Raw genomic sequence first — 18807 nt, 5'->3', positions numbered from 1 at the left:
AGAGAAGAGAAGAGAAGAGAAGAGAAGAGAAGAGAAGAGAAGAGAAGGGAAGAGAAGGGAAGGGAAGAGAAGGGAAGAGGAGAGCAGAGGAGAGGACAGGAGAGGACAGGAGAGAACAGGAGAGGACAAGAAAAGAAAGGAGAAAAGTTGCATGGGTGCAAGCTAGGTTGCAAAGTAATGAGGGATGGGCGACAGAAAAAGAAGTGGAGGCAGTGATTGTAGACAGTTGTTTTTCTAGGAGTTCGGCTGAGAGAGGAAGAAGTGATGGAGGACGATACTTTAAAAGAATAATAAGGTCCAGTAAAATATGGGCTTTTGTAGGGGGAGATTCATACATGTTTGAAACCAGTAGGAAGGAGACATTCTTTCCATTTCCTGGCTACCATGTAGCCAGTGCATAACAAGAGACTGAAGGTTATATAGAGAAGTAGTAAATGAAAGTAGGAGTAACCGTCTGGAGGAAATGGGATGGATTAAAATAAAGGGCACATATAAGGGAGTTGGCCTTGGAAAGGAAGGTCGCCTCATCAGAGACTGGTGTAAAAGAGATCATAAAGGAGAATAATATCAAGGGATTGAGAGATGGAAGGAAGAAGATAAGAGATAGCTCATAGAAAGTATCCATCATTTTCTCCTCCAGGATGAAGTGAGGTCCTCAGATGTGAAGGCCATGGATAGGGGAGATGAAGTCAGAAGCTTGAGGAGAAAGAAAGGGATAGAGAATCAAATGGGGCATAAAAGGATTGTTTTACTGTGATGAGTGCCATTCCAAGAATATGTGACAAAAATTTGTATTGGACCCAGTTATCAGGGGTCATTATTTCCTCCAATATTGTTTCCCAGAATGTGAGTAGGAGCAGAAGAAGTAAATGTTAAGAGAAATATAAGGATGGAGTTGGGAAAAGCATGGAGAGAGATAGGAAAGGGGAGTGAAGAATTTGAGAATAAAAGAGTGTACCAACATAAACAATGACAATAAGTAGTATTTATACAGCACTTCAGGGTTCATAAAGCACTTTATAAATATTATCTTATTTTATCCTCACAGAAACCTTAGGAGGCAGGTGCTATTCTGAGGCAGAGGTTAAATTATCTGTTTAGGGTCACATAGCTAATAAGTAAGTATCTAAGTTTGAATTTGAACTCAGGACTTCCCAACTCCAGTTCCAACCCTAACTACTTCACCAGCTAGCTGCCAGTATATAGGTAAAATAGTTAATTAAAGGGCTGAGATCGGGAATAAAGGAAAGGTAAGCCAGAGCATGGTTAATGGTCTGAGTACTGAGTGGGTGGAAGGATTAGAGCTCACAGTGAGACCAAAGAATAGGCTTAGAAGGAATAAGACAAAGGGAGATGTGCTATGATTGCTGGTTATGATTGGATTTTTAAAAAATGAATTCTTAATTGTGGAAGTGGATCAACTGATGGTGACGGCAAGATCAAAGACGTGAATATCCCTGAGTGTAGCTGAAATAAAATAAGGGAATAGGTCATTGGGAGTTTAACAGACTGAGTAACTATGAAGTTGGAGTATTTCAGGGAACATGAGCAAATATGCTAAAGGACCCTACTATAAAGGAAAATATTGGGGCAGGAAAGAAGATTATGAACAAGGTATTGAACTAGTTAAGAAATGAGGAAAAATGAACTGGGTGTGGTTGGGAGGAAAATCATAACCAGGATCTGGATTGAGTGATGCATTTGGATAGCATGAACCTAAAGGGAAGAAATGCTGCTGGATAATGGTAGCAAAGGGAGAGTCTGGAAATGATAAGGAGTATTTAGACTTTGTCTCTAGGTCCAATGTGTCAAATTATATGAGAAGGTGTAACTAATATGAGAGAGGCATTCCAGTAATGAATTGGCATCTGGGGAATATCAGGGAGATTCAGCAGATGGAAGAAATATCAGAAGAAATTATCTACAATGAAATTAACTTTATTGATTACGGAACAAGAAATTCAGAGGGCACATTGGAAGAGTTGGGCAGAATGTGAGTAGAAATTGAAGGAGTAAGGTTTAAATAAATAGGATGATTTGATTTTAGAGTTCCATGGATTCCGGAATTAGGAGAGCATAAAGATTCTGAGAGATAGAGATAAAGAAGATTCTGAGTAGATTAGCAGAAGTTGAAAGCAGTTTCATTGATCATTGTGAAATGTCCTCAGTCTCATTTATGCCAAGTATGTCTGCAATACCTTGGTGATCACATATTTGCATTCAGTTGTTGCCCTACTTTTACCTTTCATGTGGGTAGGCTGGAGTTCTACCTATTCAATTTGGGTTCCAGCTCTTTCCTCACCTATAATGTTTATCATAAAAATTATAAATATCTCTGAATATGTGTGTATGTGACTATGCTATCAGTGCATGCAATAGGTAGAGTGAGCAAGATTGTACCTAGGAAACTACTTGCTATTTTCAATTATCTCCAGATGTTCCTTGAAACAAAAACACATCTTTGTACCACCAATGTTCCTCACCTAGTACAGTTGCACATCAAGGAATACTTTAATCTCTGAAGATTTAAACATGTGGATGATCCAAAGGGCAATGTAGACATGTATGGCAATTGTAAATAGGCTTTGGCTAATTACCAAGTATGACTTGTGTACAAGATGTAGTGTAAAAGCAATGTCCAGGAAATATGTTTGGAAAAGGCATGGTGGTAATGGTGGTGGTGGTGATGGTGATGGTGGTGGTGGCTTGACTTGGTATTGAGAGCAAGGGATTAGATCTGTACACACTGTTGCACAGGAAATGTTATAGGATTTAGAAAAAGGTCTCTAGCAAGTTAGATTTTGAATAGAGGACTCATGGGAACACATGGGCCATAATTACACAGAACAAGAAAACATAGATTAGTTAATTTCATCATGATTTGAAGAAATACCCATGTCAGTAACATCATGAGTCAAATGATATCTTACAATATGAAACAATTTCTGTTTACAGAAATGTGTGTCAAAATCCTGCCTCACACTCTTGCTAGCTGTGACCCTGGGCAAGTCACTTAATGCTGTTTGTTTCAGTTTTCTCATCTGTAAAATGACCTGGAAAAGACAATGGCAAACCACTCCAGTATCTTTGTTAAGAAAAACCCAAAAGGGGTCATGAAGAGTTGAAAATGACTGAAACAGCTAAACAACAACAACAACAAAAAAAGTCAACTATTCAAAAAGTTACCTATTCCAATGGAATATAGCTGTAGGATATACAATTACTGATATTTAGAAAAATAAGGAAGCCAGAAAAAAAAACACAATTTAAAAACCAATAACACAAAAGGAAATGTAGAAACCAATAGCTGATACTTTCCTTTTTTATTTTGCAAATTACATTTTAGGTAAAACAGTATGCTGTACTGAGATACGAATAATTTTTTTCTATTTTGAGATGTTCTACCTATGGAAATATCAGTGGCAATAAAAGAAACTCAACGCAAGTGAATGTATTTCACTTTTCATAAAATGCCCTAGAACAATGATGTCATACTCAAATAGAAATTGGGTAGGGGGCACTGGACTGTAATAAGGATTCCTGCAGGCCACATATTTATTTAGGAAAACCTCACATGTTTATATATTTCTTTTTTATTAATACACCAACATATTAAAATCAGATAGAAACTACATTTTAATCTGGTTCAGGCCACACTTGGAAGTGTGGTGGGCCACATGCAAATCATCAGATGTGTGTTTAACATCTCTGCCCTAGAAGCCCTGTCACACTGCTCACATTCAGTGGCATTGTATGTGTTTGAATGACCTAATGAGTTTCAGATGTTGGAGTAGAGTTACACCTTCCATGCATCCTACCTCTCAATGACAACTTGATTATTATCCTTGTCTATAGAAATGGTTTAATTGATAGATAAACTGTTTCAGAGCTAAATATTTCTATGTTTCTATTTTATTCCACGTTCATAGGATTTATAGCTAAGTGTCTCTCACTAGATGGAAGCAGTAGACAGAGCACTAGACCTGGAGTTGGAAAGACTTGAGTTTAAAACTAGCCTCATACACTTACTCTGTGACCCTGTGGCAAGTCACTTTACTGTCTGTTACAATTTCCTCATCTGTAAAATGTACATAGTAATGACACTTACCTCCCAAGGTTGTTATAAGGATTAGATGAAATAATATTTGTAAAGTTGTTTGCAAATCTTAAAGCACAATATTAATGCTAGTTATTTTTATTTGCTGAAAGGTAACTTTGAAATCATTTAGTTTAGTCTCCTCTTTTACAAATGAGGAAACCAAGGTAGAAGAGATTAAATGATTTACCAAAGTCACATGGATATTAAATAGTAAATCCAGGATTTACTATTTGCTATTACTAAATATTTGACTTCAGAGTCAGTATATATTCCAATATATCAAACTGTCTTCCTCATGACTTTAAACTTAATAAAAATGCAGTTTACACGAACTCGCTCACTGGATTATAGATTTAAAGTATATATGATGGTAGGGGGTAGTAGATACAGAAAAGGGAACTGGTTTGTATCTCTACAAACATTGATTTAAATTATCTAACAACATATTTTGAAACAGCTTTCATAGAAGAATGATATTGACAGAACAATATGGAAAGGACAATAAAATATTCTAGAATCAAGTATTGTCAGGAGGATTAAACATCCATATTTTGCTTCTTCATGTCTAACTGAATATAGTAATGTAGGTCATTACTTGGAAGAAGTTTGTGTGTATGGAGGGGGAGGAGAGAAGCTTCCAGAGCTGTGATTTCATTGGAATATATAACTCCTATTGTGCAAACTCCTTCTATCAACACAGATCAGCAGCTCTTTTGCAACATAGAGAGTATCCTGGAGGAGAATGAGAGCTTAAGTGACTTGTCCAGAGTCATACAGCCATAACCTAAGGCAAAGCTGGAACCCAGCTCTTCCTGACTCAGAGGCTATGCCATTCTGCCTCTGAAGGAAATGTCGGCCCTTAAATATACACATATATTTAATTGTCCATAAAGTGAGAGACATCAGAATATTTTTTTCTACCTAGTACAAAGGTGATCATTCATGTTATGTGCTGAGATGAGATGGAAATAAAGTACTTTCTTACATTTTAATGATCATTTCATAATGTAGTTGATCAAATGTTTCTGCAGGTTGTGCTTATACTTGGAGGGCTAAGGCTTCTTTTACCATCCCAACAGTTGTGCAATTAAAATGTTTTCCATATGAAAAGAAAATTCTTAACTGAGCTAAAGGACACACATGGAAAGTCAATTATTTTATGCTTACTAGGGCAAAAAAGAAATACCCATTGAAAGGATGTTCCATATAGAGAAACCACAAAATCCCAGCCAAGATTTACCTTGAGTTTAGCTAAGCCAGTGTTAGGTATAATTCAATGCTTCTACATTTGACAAGCTAGTGAATATGATTTATTCAGCAATTTTATATTTTATTAATACTTCAAAAAGAAAGATATTCTGCATCCTAATTGATTTAAAAAATGGAAAAATCCTTCATGACATATGCCATGTATAGTTTGTCATATCTCCAAGTACTGTTAAAGTATTGAGTCCTTTTCTTCTCTTTAGCTGAGACATTAAAGAGAGAAAGAAATAAGTCACCAAAAAATTGATGGAAAATATACCTGAAGGTACCTTAGTTGCTTTCTCCATGAATCATATAAAAAAATAATTGGGAGATGGGGAAAGGCAGAGAATGCAATATCTGCATACACACACACACACACGCACACACACACACACTCAGTGAGTTATGGTGTCACTGGTGGATCCTGGACTTGACTCAAACCCTAGCCAACTATCCCTTAATAATTTTCTATTTCCACATGCTCTAAAGTAATGGCATCACATATAGTGCATTGAACTTGTGGTCAGGAAGATTTGGGTTCAAATTCAGCCTCATCATTAGCTGTGACCTCCTGGGCAATTCACTTAATCTCTCTATACTTTGATTTCTTCATTTGCAAAATGAAGGGGTTGAAGGAGCCTTGTTGAAGGTTCCTTCTCACTTTAAATCTAGAATAATATGAACTTCTAAAGAAATGGTTTGTGTTCTAGGAATAAAAGAAAAAATCCTATTGAGAAATGGATTGCATTAGGTTCTTTCCAAAAACCAAATGCAATCCAACTCTGGATAGGATTTTCCTTTTTATTCATGTGTGTGTGTGTGTGTGTGTGTGTGTGTGTGTGTGTGTGTGGGTATTTGAGTTGCATGGTGAGATAAATTTGTCAACTCTAATTTGTTGCCTTCCCTATAAAGAAATTTCTTACGCACTCGATGTTAGCAGTGTGTGAGGGATGAGAGGGGTGTACACAAGCATGTCTTTCTTCCCAAGGGAGGACTAGATTTTATCTTTGGTATACTTTCTGAACATAGCCAGAGGAAATTTGGGGTACCAGTTTGAGACCATAGCTCCTTTCTTGATGAATTTAGCATAATTATCTTCCACACAGACTAGTTTTTGTTGGAATTCATTGAAAGTCACGTAATTTTTTAGTTACTTTAGTTGCTCGTAACCAGAATACAGAAACAAAATTTCTTGATGGAATGGAAGAGATAATAAAAACAACAACAAACTCTATCTTTTATTACAGGTAATGTTAAGGATAAATAGAAAATGATGGAATTATTTACTTCTATTGCCAAATACATCTAAAATCAGAAAACCAGAAGACAACACAGTCATAGATTTCCAAAAAATGTGCCTTAGAATTGAACATATAAAAGCAAATATTTAGAATTTCAAATGATATGAACAAATTTGAAACAGTAATAGATTTAAAGAGAATAAAAGGAAGGGTAGAATTGGAAAGTATCTAAAGAAAAGTTGGCTTAGGTTATGTAAATTTAGCTGAATTGAGTATTTCGAGTAATGTATAGAACTAGAAAATTGCCTAGAGTACCAAGAGGTTAAATGATTTTCTCAGGATCATACAGCTTTTATGTGGCAGAGATTGGAGCTGAACCTAGATTATTCTACCTATGAGGCTGACCCTTTGTCTACCGTTGCTATAAATAAATTAATTAGATTATTATTAAATTTCCATTTTAAGATCCAGCATAGGGCAGTGGAAAAATTTCTAGATTTGGACTCAAAGGACTTGTACTCCAATCTCCAACAGTTGCAGTTAGGCTGAGAATTAGGAAGACCTGAATTCAAATCTAGCCTCAGACACTTACTAGCTGCGTGACCCTGCACAAGCCACTCAACCTCTGCCTTTCCTGAGTTTCCTCAACTATAAAATGGGCATAATAACAACACTGTCCTCCCAGAATTTTTGCAAGGATAAAATAAAATATTTGTAAAGTGCCTGGCACATAATAGGTGCTGTGTAAATGCTATGTATTATTATTGTTGTTATTGTCATAATTATTGTCTACTATGTGTTACCTGTGTAGTACTGAACATTAATCTCTCTGTTCCTCCACTTCCTTATATGTTAAATGAAAAGGGGAGGTATTCAGACAAGATTATCTATAAGGACATCTTCATCTCTAAATCTATAATTCTAATTTGAAATACGTATGTGTGTGTATATATACACATATATACACACACATATGTGTGTATAGAAATACAAAAATGGATATCCATCTGTGCATACATATGTGTGTGTGTTTTTCCAATAGGAAACGCTAGAAATATTTGTAATTGCTTGTCAGTGTGAGGATGTCTTGGTATGGCTCTCCATCTGGACAGGTCCATGACTTAATAGCTAAGTATTATTTAGAGAGAGAAACGTGTGAAGAAGAAACAAGTAGATTCAGCTAAATTAACTAAAAGCTATTTCAAGAAGGCATCTTCAGTCTGAATTTTTATCAAGGAAAATGGATCAGACATCCTATATATAACAAAATATTTATAGCAGGAAATTATTTTCCTAAGCTACATAGTGGTCAAGTGGCTTGCTTATGGTCACACAGCTAGCAAATATCACAGATGACACTGGAACTATTTCTTGATTCCAAGCTTAGCATCCTATATACTTTAAAATGCTGCCTCCATAAGCCCAATAGAAATGTCAAAAGAAGTGTATTATATTTAATTATACACATAAAAATCATAAATTTTTCATGCTTCAGAAAATTGTGATATATGTGTGTGATATACAATAGCAATATATGGCTGACTCAGGCCAGCATCCTGTTATTTCAGGATTATCTTGCTGTAAAATGAAACACGGTATCATCGAACAGTTAACCAGAAGACACTTACTTAGCCCTAATGTGTAAAAGATATTCAATAAGGATATAGTGGTTCAGATAGATGTGGTTCCTCCCTTATTTCCATACAGGAAATCAGGGTAATCTTGGGATATATGGAGGTCTCAAGAGCTCCAGCCCAATATGAGTAAGACTTGTACACTCTTATGGGATCAGGAAGGCCCAAGGTTACCAGGATTTTTTTAGTTCAGGTAGATACAGCTTGAACCTTTGTCCACATCTGAACAAACATATCTGGGCTTTGTCAACTTATAGGGAAAGCTTGATAGACATTATTCCCATCACATCATAGTGTGTGATAAGAGATTTCTTATCACTCATGGATAATGACATAAAGATGAACAAGATTCCTAAAATAAATTAATCCTTAAATTTAAATCCTAAAAGGTTATTATTTTATATGATACATATGCATGTGTGTGTATGTTTATACACACAGCACACAAGCATATACTCCACACAATATACATACAACATACATGTGTACGTATGTGCATGCCCACATGTGTATGTACACACATGCATGTTACACATATACACACAGTGACATGCATGCATACAGTGGGATGGGTAAAAAGGGTGGTGAAAAGGGATTAGTACTTCAGCATCATGGCAGGATCACTACTGGAAATTACATGGAAGCCTGGGCCTGGCAGATGTTCAGTTGTTGTTCAGTCATGTCTGACTCTCTGTGACCACATTTGTAGGTTTCTTGGCAAAAATACTGGAGTGATTTGCCATTTCCTTCCATGGCTCATTTTATGGATGAGGAAACTGAGGCAAACAGGGTTAAGTGACTTGCCCAGGATCACAGAGCTAGGTGTCTGAGGCCAGATTTGAACTCAAGAAGAGTCTTCCCTGAATCCAGGCCCAGAACTATATCGACAGCGCCACCTAGCTGCTCCAAGTAAGATAAGACATACTATAGGCAGGAGAGCCAGAGGTGGAGATCAAGTTTCGGGGTTTTGGAAAGTAAAGCCAAGAACTTCAGGGAAGTTACATGGAAGTCTGACTGTTGGGGGTTTTGAATTTTGTTTAATATTTTGTTTTGTGTTTTGTTTTGGATATCGACCTATAATTTCATCAGCATTGGGAGCTATGGGGCAGGAATGGCGATACCAACAGTATCATACAGTCTTAAAGAGTTTCCTGGAACAATGAGTGGATCAGTGACTTGAGCATGGTCCCAAATTTGGTACATGCCAGAGCTAGTATTTACTGTATCACACAGTCTCTCAAAGGAATATGCTTGGTATATGAGAAAACAAAATGAAATGCTAAATTCAATTTTCAATTTTTTTAATATAAGATTTAAAACATTAAGAAGAAGTTCCAGTTCTTTTGCAAAAATAAAATATTCCACTATATACCAATTATGCTCCATTTTAAAATATTTTCATCTGTTAAATGAAGGGAAGATAAATATAATAGTACTATAGTAGAGAGGGATTTCTTTGACAGAACTTCCTCTATCAATGGAAATCAGCACTTTCTCTGCAATTTACAATCATAGAGTTTCCAGGAGTGCTGAGATATTGCCACTTGCCTAGAATCTCACCAGTAATATGTGGGAGCAGCAAATCTGGGAACCAGTTCATTCTGGCCCTGAGGCTAGCTCTCTATTTTAGGTGGTGTACTAGATACAGTGTTAGACATTGAATGAGGGAGGTCTGAGTTCCAATCTGGCCTTACATACTTACTCACTGTGTGTCCCTGGTCAAATGATATAACCTTTGCCTCAGTTTTTCATCTACAAAATGGTGATAATAACAGCACTTATCTCTTAGGGTTGTTGCTAAGATCTAAAGAGTTAACATACGTAAACTGCTTTGCAAACCTTATAGAAGTGTAACTTAATTGTAACTTAGAATTATTTGCCCCCTCCTAAATATTGTTGGTCTGGGGGAAATGATTTTATTCTTACATTTAAGCCATTTCCCTGGTCATTATCTCTTAAAGAGGAAAGTGTGTGTGGGGGGGTGTACAATAAATGCTGGCTATTTATTATTATTCTTATTATCAGCCTCTGTCATGATGGATTATTGATAATATACAAGTTTGTAGAGGAAACTTTAAATTGTTTTAGTGATAGTATTATATCAAAATAAGAAATTCCAATTTTAGACATGTTAGATATGTTACTTTTATTTAAAGTAAACCAAGAATTTTGAGAACTAAAAGTTTAGGAAGAACTAGTGCTGTTCCCCAAGTATTTTATTTAACAAAGTTGTGTTCACCACTATAACTAAAACATATGGCTTAGGTATGTAATGTAATCTTTGCCTTTTATGTGGTTGTTAAATGTTGAGAAGTTAAAATAGTACAAATGTAAATATTTTTGTTATGAATCATGTACCAGGAATACATGTTGTGTTTTTAATTTTTTTTTTCATTTGCACTAAAACTGTCTGGAGGGGAAAAAAAAGAAAAATCTATAATAGTTCTTGTCTGATGTTGTTCGGAAATATACCTTACAGGTTTAATCACCAAAAATGAGTAAGTGTGCTTACTGTGATATTACATTTCATAAACACTGATTATTCATTCAAATTATAATAGTTCCTGATTCCATTTTGCAAAAATTTCCTTCAGAACTTCCCTTTAAGCGAGGCTTGCTGTCATATGTCTAATTATGACACACAGTGGCAACATAAGAAATGAAAAATAAATCAACTTAATAGCGGAAAAGCCTGCCAAAAGGAAAAATCTAGTGTTGCAACTTCTGTGTTAGAGCTATGTTATGGTCTGGCAAAATGATTGACTCACTGATTCAATGCCTGACCGCCTGTTGAATTTAGCACAAAGCTTTTAAAAAATAAACTAAAATAACTAGGCCTTATATCCAATCCTCTTTTGCTCCATGATGATGGCTAGATTGGATGAATTGCTATCAATTCTTTTACAGCCAGTATTGTCATCATCAAATCAAGTCAACAAACATTTATTGAGCACTTACTATGTGCCTAGCACTAGGAATAAAAATGCAAGCAGAAAGAAAGATAGACATTGCTTTCAATTATATGCTCTAGTAGAAGAAGATGATACATTAAAGGAAACTGGGGGGTGGGGGAAGGAGGTATGCACATAGCCACATGGTGAAGAAAGTCCAGACAGTAAAGCGTGCTGCCGAAAGGGGCAGTTAGGTGATACAGTGGTTACAGCACTGGTCCTGGAGTCAGGAGGACCTGAGTTCATATGTGACCTCAGACACTTACTAGCTGTGTGACCCTGGGCAAGTCACTTAACCCCGATTGTTTCCAATAAAAACAAAACCATCCCCAACACCCCCCCTCCCAAAAAAACCCAAAACAAAACAGAGTGGTACCTAAAGAGGAATGAGTATATAGTTGGCTTGGGCAATTGCAGGTATGAAGCAAACCTCAAGGGTGAGGACATTGTTGTATCATTGTAGAAAAAGTCCCAAAGTGTGGCCCAGAGAGGAAATATATTCATTTTTTCCCCCAGTTTTTAATTTAGTATGTTATTTTTCCCCAACTACACGTAAAAACAATTTTAACATTTGTTTTTGAAATTGAGTTCCAAATTTCCTCTCTCCTTTCCCACTCCCGCTCATTGAGAAGGCAAGCAATTTGATATAGGTTATACATGTGTAATTATGCAAAGCATATTTCCATTAGTCATGTTGTAAAAAAAAAACAGACCAAAATAAAAAGAAAAACAAATAAAGTTAAAAAGTATGCTTCAGTCTGTGTTCAGACTCTTATCAGTTCTTTCTCTGGAAACGGATAGAATTTTTCATCATAAGTCCATCAGAATTGTCTTGGAACATTGTATTGTTGAGAATAGCTAAGTTATTCACAGTTAATCATCCTATAATATTGCTCTTACTGTGTACAATGTTCTCCTGGTTCTACTCATTTCACTTTGCATCATTTCATGGAGGTCTTTCCAGGTTTTTCAGAGAGGAAATTTAAAAGCAGCTTCAAGTAACAGAAATACAAATAAATATCTAAAGGAATTGGCTTCCAACTGCAGGCTGCCAGGGGTGCTAGATTGCCTTTACTATCCTTCCACACCTCCACCCCATTGATTAAAAAGAAATCTTTGAATAACCCAAACCAGGAAGTTGTTATAACTTATTTAGTATATAGTTATATATGTTACATGTTGTATAAATTATTCAGATAAGTGCAACACTGAGATCTTAATGCTATGATTTTCAGTTATTTTCTAAAATTCATTTTGCTGAATCATGCTCTTTGGAAACATTTCTCCTGCCTCATCCTAGATTTCTTCATGCAAAAGAACAGGAAATTTTTTCACTCCTTTCTTAATGTTTTAAATTTTATATTAAAAAAAAAACAACTTTGAGTGAATAAGTCATTTTGACTATCATAAATACCCAAAATAACTACAAAAGACACATGAAGGGGCCGCCGCTGTCGTTTCTCCTGCGCGACCTTGTCGCTGCTCCTCCGCGCCCCGTCTCGGCCTCGTCCTGTCCTGGCCTATGCCTCAACACCTCCATGTCCACGCTGGCCCCGCGCCTGCGGAGCGTCCTGACGCGCCCCGCCGACGGCCTCCTGCGCGTGCCCCGCGCACCCCTGCACGCGCGCCCGCCCGGGAGGAGCTGAGCCTGCTGGACAAGACCATTGCCATGACAGCCTCCTTCATTTGCCTCCTCCTGCCCACTGCCTGGATCTTATCCCACCTGGACAGCTACAAGAAGAAGGAGTGAAGGGGCCTCGGGACCTGCCTGCGCCCCTCTGGACCACAAGCTCTTCAGTTTTTTGATGAGTTAATTAATAATGACCACTTGATTTTTCCTTAGGAGTTGCCAGGATTAGTGCTGTATGTTCTGGCCTGGGCAGATGTGACATCCTCAGCATGTTAAAATAAAGCCAGTTGAAGCCTCTCTTTAAAGTCCAAAAAAAAAAAAAAAAAAAATTACGTATGAAGGAAAATGTTATCTGCATCCAGAGAAAGAATTGATAAATAGCAGTATGTATAGAATGGTTTTACATGTATTATATAGATAGCTATACACATATATACATACATATATATGCCTAATGGTAGCCATCTTTAGGGGAGGAGGAGGGGAAGGAAAGAAAAAATGAGAAAAAAAGAAAAGAAAGTTAAATGATAACTTTATTAATATTTAAAAGGAATAACAAGTTTTCATGTATATTTTTGTATATATGTCATGTATAATCATCTTTTTTCTATTCTAAGTTATGGAAATGTTAATTTCATCTCTTAAGTTCAGAATGAAATAAATAAAAATTTCAAAAAAACCAACAACATACTTGCCATAAATACCTAAGCTTTGAGTCCTCAAGGGTCTGACTGAATCTAAAATCTGTGAATCATCACAGGATGAGAGGGGACAATGTACACCCAGAAGATAACATACATATGGAGTATGGACATGATTCTTGTGAAATCCTCCAGGCTGTGTCCTAGATTTAGTTATAACAGTGACACACTAGAAGGCTGGGTGATCCAAGGTTATAGAAGATTGAGGTTGCACTGGTTATCTTGTATGCAAGGTATCATGAGCGATGACTCCAAAAATGTCAATCTTTCAGTGACAAGGGGACCTTCAAATCAGTTCCAGAAAGGAGAAGAGAAAGGTTTGAGTATTGGGACAGAATCTGTGGTGTTAGTGCTAACCTCTACTACCTGAGTGAGTTGTGGAAAATGTTGGAGAAGGAAGTAAGAAGGATTGGTTTTGGTGCCAGGGGTGACACCTCCTATGTGATACTCTCTGACAAGGAAAAGCTGATTTTAAAAAAAGAGAGTAGGATGTGCTAAGTCAGGAACTTTTGCACCTCCTGTTCCAAGTTGAGCACTTTGAAACAAGAGAAGTTTGTTGCATTGTTGTAGCAATGGGAGATAGTCTAGATGCTGCTTCCGTACATGGCAGTAGCATTGTGGGCAATAGATTTCCTCACAACTGTGGGGAGACAAAACAAGCATCCCTGAAAGGGGCCATGCTCATCATTTCAGTTGACGATAGTTCTATTTCCACTTCTGGCCAGGCAACTGTTCCACGTTCCAATGCCATCAATCACACCCCACATCTTATACACAGATGTTATATTAATCCTCATAAAGATCTGGTCACATCATATTACTATTTAAAATTCTTTATTGTCTCTTAATTTCCCACTGACATCACTTATATTTCTTTCAAGGACCTACAGAACCTGTTTCCAACCTGTATCTCCAGCCTTGTCTCATATTACTTTTTCTCTTCTAGCTCTAAATTCCATCCAAACTGGAATAATCACTTATCTACCATTTCTTATCATTATTTATGCATTCGGCATCTCTTTCTAGCAGAATGCAAGATTCTTAAGTTCCCTTAAAAGAAAGCCTTAGTTGTCTGTATCTACCTTAGCACCTTAGAAAGTAGTTGTGCACTATACCCAAAGGGCTATAAAACTGTGCTTATGAGAGGATTTTGGGAAGATGGCGGAGTAGGTCAGAAAGCTTTTGGCTCTCCAAATTTCCTCCACAAAAAAAGGCATAACATTGCCTCAGAGCAGGACAGAAAAAAAAAAACCAAAACATGGGGTAAAGCAGTTGTCCTCCTAAGACAATTTGAGAAGACCCCGGGGTGAAAGTTCAGCCTGAGAGAAGTGCAAACACCTTCAGGCCCACTCTGCAGAATCAAGGATCAAGAAAGCCTGGTGGCATGTGGGTTGAGAGGCAGTCTCAGTCTTAGACTGTCTTTTTGCAGACAGTGTGGGGGTCTGATGGTTGAGTAGGATAAGACTGAAGGACTTTCCACCATCTAGGGATGCCAAGCACAACGATGCTGACCAAACTTGTCCTGGGCCAGGCCTACACAACCTATGGAGATAGACAAGATCTGGGCTCATATTCAGAAGAAGATAATGAAACTTAAAAAGTCACACTTTTTCAATGAGAAATGTCAAATGGTCTTAAGCACAAAAAGAGTTCTTGGAAGAACTTAAAAAATACTTTAAAAATCAAATAAGAAAGATTGAGGAGAAATTAGAAAAAAATAAGAGCAATCCAAGAAAATCAAGAAAGTCAACCAACTTGAAATAGAGAATCAAGAACTTAAACAAGAAAATAATGCCTTGAAAACTAGAATTGGGCAAGGGGAAGCTAATGATGTTCTCAGACAACAAGAAGTCAAAATCAAAAGAATGAGAAAATAGAAGAGAAAGTGAAACATCTCATCAGAAAATCAACTGGAGAACAGATGGAGAAGAAATAATATAAGAATAGTCAGACTACCTGAAATTTATGATAAAAAAAATCTTAATGCAATATTACAAGAAATTATCAAGGAAAATTGCCCTGAAGTTCTAGCACAAGAACACAAAGCAGAAATAGAAAAAAAATCCACCAATCACCACCTGAAAGAGATACCAGAAGGAAAAATTACAGGAATATCATAGCCAAATTTCAAAGCTACCAGGTTAAAGAGAAAATATTGGAAGCAACAAGGAAAAGCTTAATTTAAATACCATGGAGTTACACTAAGGATTACATAAGACCTAGCAACTATGACACTGAAGGACCATAGGTCTTGGAATATTATATTCCATAGAGCAAGAAAGCTGGTGTTATTACAAAGGTAAACTTACCCAGCAAAGTATAATCCTAAATTTAAAAAAATAATGAAAATTTAATGAATTTTCAGGTTTTTGTGACAAAATCCTCAGAACTTAAGGGAAAATTTGAGCTATAACATCCAGGAGAAATATAAAGTAACATTAAAGACCAATTATAATGGACTCAATGAGAACAAATTGTTTACTTTTATGTATGCAAAAATATTAGCAGTACTCTTATGATTACCATCATTATTTGAGTAGTTTGACAGAAAGGCATGGGCTGACATGAGTATGATGGGGTGATTCTAAAAAAATAAAACTGTATAGGGAGAGATAAAAAAGAGTAATTATCTCATACAAATGAGGCATAAAAGAAAAAACTGATACAGAAGAAGCTAGTAGGGGAGAAGATGGGTAGTGCTGGAACCTTACTCTCAGGAATGGGTTACAGAAGGAAATTTTACATATATGTGTGTATGTGTATGTGCATATATATATATATGCATAAAAGTATTCTAAATGCAGAAAGAAATAAGAGGGCAAGGGGATAGGGTGGGGGGAGAGACTAAGGGAGGGACTTTTAGAGGAGAGGGGAGGTTAAGAAATAGGAGAGCAAGGTAGCTGGTAGAAATAAAGCAGAATGAGGAGAGATAGGGTAAATAGGGTGAGAAGGACAGTGAGGAGAAATAGGAAGGAGAAAAATACACAACAAGTAATTGTAACTTAGAATGTGACAAGGATGAATTTATCCATAAAATGGAAATGGAGAGCAGATTAAAACTTGAATTCAATGATATGTTGCTTTCAAGAAACATCATAAAAATGAGAGATACACACAAGGATAAAATAAAGGGCAGGAGTAGAATTTAGTATATAAAAAAGTAAGGATAGTAATCATGATTTCAGACAAAGTTAAAGTTAAAATAGATTTAATCAAAAGTGAAAAATAGAGAAACTACACTTTGTCAGAAACATTCAATATTGTTTTAGACCATTTAAAATATTTAGATAGTATAAAATACCTGAGTGTGTCCCTGCCAAAGCAGACACAGGAACTATATGAACATAAACATAAAATACTTTTTATACAAATAAACTCAGATCTAAACAATTGAAGTAATATTTATTGTTCATGGGTAGGTAAAGCCAATATAATTTTTAAAATGACAATTTTACCCAACTTCTCTATTTATTCAATGTCATCCCAACTAAATTATTAAAAATACTTTACTGATACATATATATACACACATGCATACATACGTATATACGTACACACATACATATGTACACACACACACATATATCCAAGCTTAATTGTAGCCTTCTATAGATTGGGGGGAGGAGAGGGGAAAAATAAAGTAAAAAGTGCACAGTAGAGAATGAAAGAAAACCATTGTCAAGCAAAGAAAAGCTAGACAGCTTTCAAAATAATGAGTAACATTTATTATATAGGTTTTCTTGAAATGGAAATTTATTGTTTTATATTGAATCCTCTCTTATGATCTGCTGTGTACCTGGCAATGATTTTTTTCTTTTCTCATTTTTGTATTTAAGTTTAAAATAAAAAAATACAAAGAGTAAAACTGTGCATACCATTTGATCCAGCAATGTCACTGCTATCCCAGAGACATAAAAAAAGAGGGTGAAAAGACCAATTTGTACAAGAATATTTATAGCAACAATTTTTGTAGTTGCTAAGAATCAATTGGAGAACAGCTAAGTAAGCTGTAGTATATGATTGTAATGGAATATTATTGTATTATAAGAAATGACAAGCAAGATGATTTTGGAAAAACCTGGAAAGACTTACATGAACTGATGCATACTGAAGTGAACAGAACCAGGAGAATGTTGTACACAGTAACAGCAATATTGTATAATGAAGAACTGTGAATGACTTAGTTATTCTTAGCAATATAATGATCCAAGACAAACCAAAGAACTAATGATGAAGCATACTATCCTCCAGAGAAAGAAATGATATTGATTGAATACAGACTGAAGCATGCTATTTTTCACTTTCTTTCATTTTTTCCTTTTGAGTCTTCTTGTACAAAATAACTAATATGAAAGTGTTTTGCATTAATTTCACATGTATAACCTGTATCTAATTACTTTCTTTCTCAAGGAGGGAGAAGAGAAGAGAAGGAAGGGAGAGAAGGGTAGAATTTGGAACTCAAATTTTTAAATAAAAATGTTAAAAAATTGGAAGAAAAGAAGAAAGTAGTTGTCATAATAGATATATTATTAATACTTATTGAATTGCATGATCTGTTTAACCATAGTCATTAAATATTTCACACATTTGTTTGGCTGAAGAAACATGCAAGATCTTAGATCAGATAATCTTTTAGGTTCCCTCCAGCTCCATTTTAAATTATTCTAACCTTCTGTCTTGCTTATGGCATTTTTTTTTTGTTAGTAACCTTTTAATTTGGTGTTTTGGCTTGATTTAAAAAAATACTGGTATAGGAAACTCGCTGAAAAAGCTACTTACTCCAATGCATATCAGAAACTGTTTTCCAATTTATGAGGTTGAGAGATTAAGTGATTGCTCCCAGGGTTACACAGCCAGTATGTGTCAAGGCAAGATTTGAACCCAGGTCTTCTCATCTCTGAGGTCAACTAACTATCCATTATGCCATGATGCCTCTTCTTACTGAAGTTATTAGAGTTAAATAACTAACTAGTCACAAAGAGCTTAAGGCGTTTTTCTTGTACTATTATTGTCTCAAACTGTGTAACAGAGGGGCATAGAAAGGTGCTTCAAAGAAGGAAGAATAAACTGGTTGTCATAGAACAAAAATTAAAAAGAGAAAGAAACTTGCAAACAAACTATAAAGTACCAACCACCTAGCAATGATCAATTACTGCCCCATTGACTGACTGAATGAATCTATATCCCATTGCTTTTGGAAGAGTTTGCCCCTGAAAAATGTTTCCTTTGTCCTTAGAGCTATTTCTAAATGAACACAAGGTAACTTTAACCTTACTCTTGTATCCATAATTCTTTCATTGAGA

The 18807-nt window shown here is 35.9% G+C and overlaps 1 pseudogene; it reads left to right on the top strand.

Annotated features, from left to right (window-relative positions):
* The first annotated feature begins 12609 nt into the window (after positions 1-12609).
* On the top strand, positions 12610-12962 carry LOC114036432 (annotated as a pseudogene).
* The last annotated feature ends 5845 nt before the right edge of the window (positions 12963-18807 follow it).

This window comes from Vombatus ursinus, unplaced genomic scaffold (genome assembly GCF_900497805.2).
Source record: "Vombatus ursinus unplaced genomic scaffold, bare-nosed wombat genome assembly UNPS02009835.1, whole genome shotgun sequence".
Classification (NCBI taxonomy): domain Eukaryota; kingdom Metazoa; phylum Chordata; class Mammalia; order Diprotodontia; family Vombatidae; genus Vombatus; species Vombatus ursinus.
The sequence above is the reverse complement of the archived record's forward strand: the minus strand, read 5'-3'. Positions and strand labels throughout refer to the sequence as shown.